Consider the following 11,056-nt stretch of genomic DNA (forward strand, 5'->3'; position numbering starts at 1 on the left):
CCTGTCCTACCTACTGAGCTACAAGGGAAGACAAGGGCCTTGCTTAGTAAAGGTTTAATCCAATTATCTGCTGATAGGTGGGGTTGCAACTCCTCCCTGGTAGATGTTTGCCCTGAGGTGATTTGGTCCGGGCTCAGAGGTTAAAGCGTCTGCCTGCAATGCGGGAGATCTGGGTTCCATCCCTGGGTTGGGAAGATTCCCTGGAGAAGGAAATGGCAACTCACTCCTGTATTCTTGCCTGGAGAATCCCACGGATGGAGGAGCCTGGTGGGCTACAGTTCACGGGGTCACAAAGAGTCGGACATGACTGAGAGACTTCACTTTCGCTTTGTTTCCAAGAGGGCTTACATCAAGTCGGTTCTTCCAGGACTTCTGCTGCCAGTATCCTCATCTTTGTGGTGATCCCCTGCTGACCCATGCCTCCATAGAAGATCCTCCAACACTAACAGGTAGTTTTGACTCAATCTATGGGGTTACTGCTCCTTTCCTCTGGGTCTTGGAGGCACAAAATTTTGTTTGTGCCCTCCAAGACTGGAGTCTCTGTTTCCCCCAGTCCTGTAATTAAATCCCATTGGCCTTCAAGGTCAGATTCGATAGGGATTCCCAGTCCCTTTGTTGGATCCCCAGCCTAGGAAGCCTGACATGGAGTTCAGAGCCTTCACAAAAGTGGGAGAACTTCTTTGGTATTATTGTTATCCAGTTTGTGGGTCACATAGCCAGTGGGCGTGGGATTTGATTTTATCATGATTGTGCCCCTCCTGCCATCTTGCTGTGACTTCTTTGTCTTTGGATGTGAGGTATCTTCTTTTGGGGAGTTCCAACATTCTCCTGTCAATGGTTTTTCAACAGCTAGTAGTGATTTTGGTGCTTTAGCAGGAGGAGATGAGCACATGTCCTTCTACTCCGCCATCTTGAACTCTCTGCCACGCTGCTGACTTAACAAAGTCTCTTTGTGTGCTCTCTCACTTGTCATGCTGAGTTTCTAATAGCAAACTTGTACCTGTCTTTGACTCCCTGAAACATTCTTGCTTTCAAACAGGGAACGAGCTAGGGGAACTTTTCTTCCAGCCACTAGCCACTGGCGGTCTAGCAACCAGGTTTCCTGGTTTTAACCCAGGCTGCTGTTGATGCTGCTACCCAGGTTCAATTCCTGGGAAAAGAGCTAAGATCCTGCTTCAGAGTCACTCACCACTGTCCCCATGAGATCACCTTGCTCACATTTCATATTACTGAAATCATATTTTATATCTTTTTGTTTTGTACATCCCTTAACTACTTATTGTGGATATAGGGTTTTTTTTGTTTGTTTGTTTTTTATTACTTTTGTCTTTTAACCTTCCTATTAGCTTTGTAAGTGGTTGAACCACTTCCTTTACTTTATAAGTGGCTTACCAATGAGATTAACTGTTTCCCATGGTAAGTTTCATATTTCTAGTTCTGGAAATTTCCACTTAGAGAAGTCCCTTCAACATTCTTGAAAAGCCAGTTTAGTGGTGCTGATCTCTTTCAGTTTTTGTTTCTCTACAAAAATATTTGCAGAGTTTCTGCTGAAAAGTCAGCTGGTAACCTTATGGGAGTTTCCTTTTATGTAACCTGCTAGTTTTAAGATTCTCTCTTTATCTTTAATTTTTGCCATTTTAATTGCAATAAATCTTGGTGTGGACTTCTTTGGATTGATCTTGTTTAGGACTTCTTGTGCTTCCTGGACTTGGTTATCTGTTTCTTTTCCCAGGTGAGGGAAATGTTCTACTATTATGTCTTCAAAAAATTCTCTCTTCTTTCTCTTTCTTTTCTTCTGAGACCCTATATTGCAAATGTTAGTATGTTTAATGTTGCTGCAAAGGTCTCTTAAACTGTCTTCATTGTTTTATTTATTTATTTTCTTCTGTTTGGCTTCAGTGATTTCCACTCCTCTGTCTTTTAGATTGTTGATCTGTTCCTCTGTGTCTTCTAATCTAGTGTTGATTCCTTTTTTGCATTTTGTGTGTACTTCAGCTCTGTTTGATTCTCCTTTATATTGTATAACTGTTAAATTTCTCATTATGTTCATCCAGTCTTCTCCTGAGCTTGTTGAACATCTTTATGATCAATTACCTTGAACTTCTTAAATTGGGCAGACTGTTCAGGTCCACTTTGCTTAGTCCTTCTTCTGGGGTTGTTTCCTTTTCCCTCATTGAAAACACAGTCCTTGCCACTTAATTTTGCCTAATTCTTTCTGTTTGTATATGATATGTAGGTCCCTTATAGTTCCTGATCTTGGAGAAGTTAACTTATGATGGAGAGGATCTATGGGGCCCAGCAGCACACTCCCCTCTTGTCCCCAGAGCTATGTGCTCTAGGGGAGTCCTCTATGTGGGCTGAGTGGGGCCTTCTGTTGTGCTGGGGCTGACTGCAGTGTGTAAGCTAGTAGGTGGGCCTGCTACCCAAGTTAGTCAGTTGCCAGACTCTGTGTCATGAGAAGGCTGCCAGTCGCTGGTGGGTGGGACATGTTCTAAGAAGGCTGGCTGCAAGACCTACAGAGTCCTGGGTCTGTCACTGGCCTGGTGGTGTGTGTGGCTGCATCCCAGGATTGCTGTCCATGTGGCCTGGGGCAATCATCCCAGGAGTGGTGTCAACCTGCTTGGTGGGGACAGAGCCTGGGAAATCCTGAATCTGGCATTGGGCTACTGGTGAATGGGGCTAGGTCCTGAGCTAGCTGGTGTGTGGGGCCTAATCTTGAGGCAACTGGTGGAGAAGGGGTGCTGGTGGTGGGAGGGGCTTCAGGGAGACCTGCAACTGAGTGCCCATGGGCTCATAAATTGTGTTGTGACCCCATATAGATAAGTGCTTGATCTTGGGCTCCTAGAACTGCTGTTGACTGGCTGGTGGGCAGGTGAGTCTCTGATGCTAATAAACTAGAGAAAAAGTGAAGGTGAAAGTCACTCAGTTGTGTCCAACTCTTTGCAACCTCATGGACTATACAGTTGATGGAATTCTCCAGGCCAGAATACTGGAGAGAGTAGCTATTCCCTTCTCCAGGGGATCTTTCCAACCCAGGGATTGAACCCAGGTTTCCCACATTGCAGATGGATTCTTATCAGCTGAGCTACCAGGGAAGCCCAATAAACTAGAGAAAATGCTCAAAAGTGACACTTTTCAGCATCAGTATCCTTACAGTAGAATAAGATCCTTAATTGGGCTGCCATAGTGTCTGTTTCCCAGGGGGAGTCCCAGTTGTCATCTGCCTCTTTGGGAAACTCTCCAAATGTCAGCATGTGGGTCTGATGCAGGCTCCATTTAAATCACAGTCTTGGCATTGGAACTTACAGCATGTGATATTTTGTGTGAATGCTTTAGAGCAAAACAATTTCATGCTGCCTTCCTGTTCTCTTCTTTGCAGGTTCCACTTTCAACCAGACATTCTGGCAGCTCATCTTCTCCATACAATATCTTCCTGGGAGCCTAAAAGGCTTGGGCACTTGGCTCCTTGGGGAGAACCTCTGAAATTGTACTTATTCTCCCATCTATGAGTCACCTACCTGGAGGTATGAGTCTTGACTATACTATGCCTTTGTCCATCCTATCCCATCTCACTGTGGTTTCTTCTTTGTATCTTTTAGCTGTGAAAAATTTTTACTGCCAGTCTTCAGGTCACTCTCACATATTGTTGCTCTGAAACAGCTGTAACTGGGGGCACCCTTGGAAGGATGTGAGCTCAGAGACTTCCTACTATGTCATCTTGGTCACTTCCCTCTGTGTAAACTTGAGAATTAGTTTGTTAATATTCACAGAGTATCTTGCTGGGATTTTGATAGAGATTACATAGGAATTACATTGAATCTATAGATCACTTTGGTATGACCTGAAATCTTAATAATACTGATTCTTTCTATTCCAGAATTTGGGATATCTCTCTACTTATTTAATTTTCCTTTGTCTGCATTCATCAGAGTTCTGGAATTTTCCTCACATAAATCTTTGCATACTTTGATATGTTTATAGCTAAACATTTTATCTTTGAGGGTGTTAATGCATATAACACTGTTTTAACCATTTGTTTATTACTGGCATATAAACATTTTATTGACTTTTCTATATTAACACTGGATCCTATAATCCCAATACATTGGCTTCTTACCTCCAGAAAATTCTTTTGTTGTTAATTCTTTTGGATTTTCTATGTAGATCGTCATGCCATCTGCAAATGAAGACAATTTTATCTCTTTCTTCCCAGGCTGTATACCTTTTGCTTCTTTTTCTTGTTTTATTGTATTAGCTAGGCCTTTCAGCACTGCTTTTACTGCATCCAGTTGATTTGATAAATTATGTTTTTATATTCATTTAGTCCAAAATGTTTATTTCTCCTGAGATTTCTTCTTTCATACATCTGTTTTTAGAATCATGTTAATATCCAACTGTTTTGAGATTTTCCAGCTATTGTTCTGTTACTGATTTTATCTTAATTCCATTGTTGACTGAGAGTAGGCATTGTGTGATTTCAATTCTTTTAAGTTTGCTAAGGTAACTTTATGGCCCAGAATGTGGTCTTACCAGTGAATGTTCCATGTAAGCCTGAGATGAATGTGCTTTCTGCTATTGCTGAATGAACTGGTCTATAGTTGTCACTTATATACAGCCGATTGGACATAAGTCCAAATGAATATTTATGCAATCAATTAATTTCAGTGTTCTATATGCTTACTAATGTTCTACCTTCTATCCAAATGGATCTATCAGTATCTGATAAAGAGGAATGTTAAAGTTTCCAAGTATAGTAATGGGTACATCGATTTCAACTTGCAATTCTGTTTTCATTTCATGTATTTTGATGCTTTGTTGTGATGCATATACTTGCTAAGGATCATTATGTCTTCTTGACAAATTGATCCCTTTATCATTATGCAATGCCACTCCTCACCCCAATACTTTTCCTTGGTCTGAAGTCTGTTCTATCAAAAGTTAATACAGCTACTCCTGCTTTCTTCTGATTGGTATTTGCATTATTTATCTTTCTGCATCCATTTACTTTTAATATTTATGTGTTAATATATTTGAAGATGATTTCTTATAGATAATGTAGAGTTGGATTTTGTTTTTAAGTCTACTCTTAAAATCTTTTAAAGTTGATAGCCATATCATGGCTTCTATTGATCTTTGGCTCCTGCCCAGGATGGGGGGGGGCGTCCCACAGGGGTGGGCCCTTCACAGCCTCTCCTGCCAGCTACATGCTGCCCGTTTCTGTTCTGTACTTATTCCTTGCCCCTCGGCCATTGATTTATGTATTCATCTCAGGAAATAAAGAAAGGATTTGAAAAATGGGGAAAAAAATGACCATTGAGTAGTACGCAGGGATTGTTGTTATATTAAAATCTGCCAGATATAATATCATTCTCTATAATTTCTTGTCATTGATCTTCAATTATATTTTTGCCTTTCACTTATTTTTTGTGATTTTTATTAAGCATTTTAAATAATTCAATTTTCTTTTCTTTCTTAGCATATGAGTTACTTAAAAAAAAAAAAAAATTAGTGATCACCCTAGAGTTGGCAATGCATAAGTTCAAGTCCACTTTCAATGGTGGAAAGACAGTCTCTTCAACAAATGGTGTTGGGAAAACTGGACAGCTATGTGTAATAATGAAATTAGATTATTCTTTAATACCACATACAAAAATAAGCTCAAAATGGACTAAAGGTCTAAATATGAGACTCTTAAAGAGGAAAACATAAAACACTCTCTGACAACAATATTTCTTTTGATCCATCTTCCAAGTCCCCTTTGAAATAACTGTCCTGTGTCACAAATTGTGTGACTATCTTATAATAACAATATTGATTCCTCCTTCCATCCCTCATATCATTGCTGTCACTCATTTTGCTTATACATAAGCACACACACACACACATACACACACACACACACACACACACACATGCATATATATATAAACACATTGTTACTGTCTGTTGGTTCAGTTAGGATTGGGAAAATGAAAGTTTTTATTTTACCTTTGTTTATTACTTCTCAGATTTTTTTTTTCCTTTCTCTATGTAGATCCAAGCTTTTGATCTATATAATTTTCCTTTTCTCTGAGGAATTTCTTTTAACATTTTTTGCAAGGTCTACTGGCAGCAAATTCACTCAATTTTTTTTGGGGGGGGGCCCAGAGAAAGCCTTTATTTCTCCTTCACTTTTAAAGGATAAATAAGAATAATTACATTGGATACAGAATTCTGGGTTGTTGTTGCTGTTTCTCTCTCAATCTCTAAGTACTTTAAGTATTTCACTCTGCTTTCTTTTTGCTTGCCTGATTTCTATGAAAAAAGTTAGATGAAATTTTCATATTTGGTCATCTATATGCAAAATACATATGCCCCCATTCCCTGCTGGTGTTTTTGAGAATTTATCTTTATCTTCTATTTTCTCTACTTGGAAAATGATGTATCTCTAGACTTTTATCCTGATGGTAGTCTCTGAGCTTCCTTTATCTGTGGATTCAGTTCAGTTGCTCAGCCATGCCTGACTCTTTGTGACCCCATGGACTGTAGCACGCCAGGCTTCTGTGTCCATCAACAACTCCCGGAGCTTGCTCAAACTCATGTCCGTTGAGTCAGGGATGCCATTCAACCATCTCATCCTCTGTCACCCCCTTCTCTTCCTGCCTTCAATCTTTCCCAGCATTAGGGTCTTTTCTAATGAGTCAGTTCTTTGCATAATGCTGCCAAAGAATTGGAGCTTCAGCTTCAGCATCAGTCCTTCCAATGAATATTCAGGACTGATTTCCTTTAGGATTGACTGCTTGGATCTCTTTGCTGTCCAAGGATCTCTCAAGAATCTTCTCCAATACCACAGTTCAAAAGCATCACTTTTGTGGTGCTCAGCTTTCTTTATAATCCAACTCTCACATCCATACATGACCACTGGAAATACCATAGCTTTGACTAAATGGACCTTTGTTGGCAAAGTAATGTCTCTACTTTTTAATATGCTGTCTAGGTTGGTCATAGCTTTTCTTCCAAGGAGCAAGCATCTTTTAATTTCATGGCTGCAGTCACCATCTGCAGTGATTTTGGAGCCCAAAAACATAGTCTATCACTGTTTCCATTGTTTTCCCATCTATTTTCCATGAAGTGATGGGACAGGATGCCGTGATCATAGTTTTTTGAATGTTGGATTTTAAGCCAGGCTTTTCACTCTTTTCTTTCACTTTCATCAATATGTACACCCATGGCTGATTCATGTCAATGTATGGCAAAAACCACTACAATATTGTAAAGCAATTAGCCTCCAATTAAAATAAATTAATTTAAAAAAAGAGGCTCTTTAGTTCCTCCTCGCTTCTGAGGTTGTTGGTATTTCTCCTGGCAATCTTGATTCCAGCTTGTGCTTCATCCAGCCCAGTATTTCACATGATGTACTCTGCATATAAGTTAAATAAGCAGGGTGACAATATACAACCTGACATACTCCTTTCCCAATTTGAAACCAATCTGTTGTTCCATGTCCGGTTCTAACTGTTGTTTCTTGACCTGCATACATATTTCTCAGGAGGTAGGTGAGGTGGTCTGGTGTTCCCATCTCTTGAAGAATCTTCCACAGTTTGTTGTGATCCACACAGTCAAAGGCTTGCGATCCACACAGTCAAAGGCTTTAGCAAAGTCAATGAAGCAGAAGTAGGCGTAGTATGGATCTGTGGATTGGTGTCTGATTTTATTTGTGACAAATTATCAGTCATTATTGTTTCAAATATTTATCATTTTCCCTTCTCTCATTCTGAATTTCCCATTATGTGTATGTTACACCTTTTTAGTTCTCCCTCTGATCTTGAATATTCTGTTCTTTTCAGTCTGTTTACATTTTGCTTTTTAGTTTTGGCAGTTTCTATTAAAATGTCCTCAAATTCAGAGATTTCTTCCTCACCCATGTCAAAAACTATTGAGTCCATCAAAGGCATTCTTCATTCCTGTTACAGTGATCTTGATCTCTCACATTTCTTCTTTTCCACTTTTAGGATTTTCATCTCTCTTCTGCACTGCCCGTCTCTTCTTGAATGCTGCTTACTTTAACCATCTTAATTGTGGTTGTTTTAAATTCCTGATCTCATAATTCCAGCAAATCTGCCTTATCGGAGTCTGGTTCTAATGCTTGCTCTTTTTTTCTCAGACTATTTTCGCCTTTTATCAGGTCTTGAAATTTCCCCTTGATCATCCAACTTGATATACTCAGTAAAAGAAACTACTGTTAAACATGTCTTTAAGAGTGTGATGGTAAGGTGTGGGGGAGAAGTGTTCTGTAGTAACATATTTAGATTTCAGTAAATTTTACACATAATCTTAATATGTTCCCCTCTTCTTAGATGAGTCAGCATGGATAGAGTTGCCTGAAGTCGGGTATGTTGCCCCCCACCTCCAGGTTAGTTGGGCTGTAATAAAACCCAGGAACTTAGTGTCTAACACGTTTTTCTTGAGGACTGATCTTTATAAGAGGAGCAAAGTGCTCTGGTATATCTCAGATATACCAGATATACCAGATTCTTTTACTACTCCCCTTGCCAGAATCCCAAGGAGATTTTCCCTCACACACACTGTGACCATCGGTTTGAGGTCTTGGAGGTGAAATTCACTTAAGTGTGGGGCCCCCCCTGTGACTGGATCCCCATCAGGTTTTCTCTTGTCCATACTGAGCCTCTAGCAGTCTGTCAGCTACAGTTTGAGTTTTTTGCCTCCACATTGCTTCCCAAAAATGTTTGTGCTCATGGGCTTCTGCTCTCATAATCCTGATGCTCCGTGTTTTCTTCTTGATAGTTTCCAATGTTGGAAGCACCAAATTACCATTTGAGCATACTCTCAGGCAAATCTAAGAAGAATTGTTTATTTTGCAGTTGTGCAGCTTTTTACTTGTCATTAGGAAGGAGTATGGCTTCTGGCCTCTTACTTGCTGAGTGGAAAACTGGAGGCCATTGTGAGCACTTTTTTCTACTCTTGCTTTCTCCATTGCTCAGTTTCTGATTATCTTGACCTTTGACATACTTTAGTTATAAACCCAATCTTGATCTCTGATTAATTTGAGATAATTTATATACTGTCTACCGTGTACCATACATTAAAAGTTGGAGTAAAATGGTTGTTAACAGGATAGAAAACATCCCTGCCCTCTTAGAACTTATTTTTTTTTTTAGAACTTGTTTTTAAAAGGATAATTTCCAAATGAAACTAAATACACATATTTAATGGCTTTTTGAGCAGGGGGATTAAGGATAGTCACATCTGTTGAGCTGAGATAGGGAAGATGATTGGAGCAAGAAGTTTGAGGGTACAAATGAGGAACTTTATTTTTGATACGTTGATTTTGAAATCTCTATTGGACATGCCAGAGTCCAGGTCAAAAAAGGAGCAAGATACATGGATATCAACTGCCTCATTTACTTCATATTTCTCATTTCAAATTTCCTAGCAAGAGCATTTTCTTACGGCATCTAATGGTCCCATTATCTGTTAGTAATCTAGCTCCCTTTGTGTCAGCTCTGCAGTCATGACTAACATTGTCCTGATTTCATGCCACAGGGCATAATATTTCCTTGACACGCAGACAGATCTGGGTTCAAATACTGTTGCCCTCATGAATTTAGAAGCATTTTATATCTTTTTTTTTTTTTTAATTTTTATTAGTTGGAGGCTAATTACTTTACATCATTACAGTAGTTTTTGTTATACATTGATATGAATTAGCCATGGATTTACATGTATTCCCCATCCCAGTCCCCCCTCCCACCTCCCTCTCCACCCGATCCCTCTGGGTCTTCCCAGTGCACCAGGCCCGAGCACTTGTCGCATTTTATATCTTACATGCAGCTCTCTCACCTTCAGAAATGTCTAGCAATGCCTTCCTCACAAAGATTTTGTGAGAATTTAAATGTGGTCAGTATATGGAACCCAAATGATAGAATTTCATTCACATTAAAGGATTACTTCAATCATCACAGTATCATTTTATTTTTTAAAAGTCTTTACATATATAATAAGAGTCCTAGCTATCAGAATTTTGGGTTTTGGTTAACTGGGACTTATATGAGTTTAGGGAGTTAACACATGTGCTTGTCGTGTCTGACTCTTTGCGACCCCCGTGGGCTGTAGCCCACCAGGCTCTTCTGTCCAAGGGGTTTTCCAGGAAAGAGTACTGGAATGGGTTTCATTACTTCTCCAGGGGATCTTCCTGACCCAGCTATCGAACCCACATCTCCTGTGTCTCCTGCATTGCCAGGCGGATACATTACCACTGCACCACATGGGAAATCCTAAAAGTCTTTATATCTACAATGAGAATCCCTGATTTCAGGTATAAGATTTTAGGGTTTTGATTAACTGGTATTTAGCATAAGTTTGGGGAATTAAAGGGGTTCTGAAATCTTACTAGAACTCTATATCTAACATAGATGAAATAGTTCACTAATTTGATTTTAGGATAAATACTTGATTTAGACACAGTCTCTGAACAGGCCACTATTCTCTTGGGAAATATAATTTACTAGTAGTATTGGCTAATCTTTTATTTTCTTATTTCTAAGTGGTATTGCCATTTCATTTTCTGGATTTTTGTTTTCCTCTTTGGATATGGTTATTTGGCACTATGTAAAAATATACAAGTCTTGTAAAAAGATGTGATATATCTATAATGGAATATTACTCAATCATAAAATGAATAAAATAATGCCACTTACAAAAAGATGGATGGACCTAGAGATTATCAAACGAAGTGACATAAGTCAGAGAAATTCAAATATCATATGATATCACTTTTATATGGAATTTAAAAAAATGATACACATGACCTTATTTACAAAACAGAAATAGACTTATACACATAGAAAATAAACATATGGTTACCAAAGGGAAAGTGAAGGGAAGGATAAGTTAAGAGTTTTGGATTAACATATACACACTACTATATATAAAATAGATAATCAACCAGGACCTACTGTATAGCACAGAGAACTATGCTTAATATCTTGTGATAACCTATAATAAAAGTGAATCTGAAATGTGTATATTTACACACAAACATTTACACACATTTGTG

The sequence above is a fragment of the Odocoileus virginianus genome, chromosome 12 (assembly GCF_023699985.2).
Source record: "Odocoileus virginianus isolate 20LAN1187 ecotype Illinois chromosome 12, Ovbor_1.2, whole genome shotgun sequence".
NCBI classification, from domain to species: domain Eukaryota; kingdom Metazoa; phylum Chordata; class Mammalia; order Artiodactyla; family Cervidae; genus Odocoileus; species Odocoileus virginianus.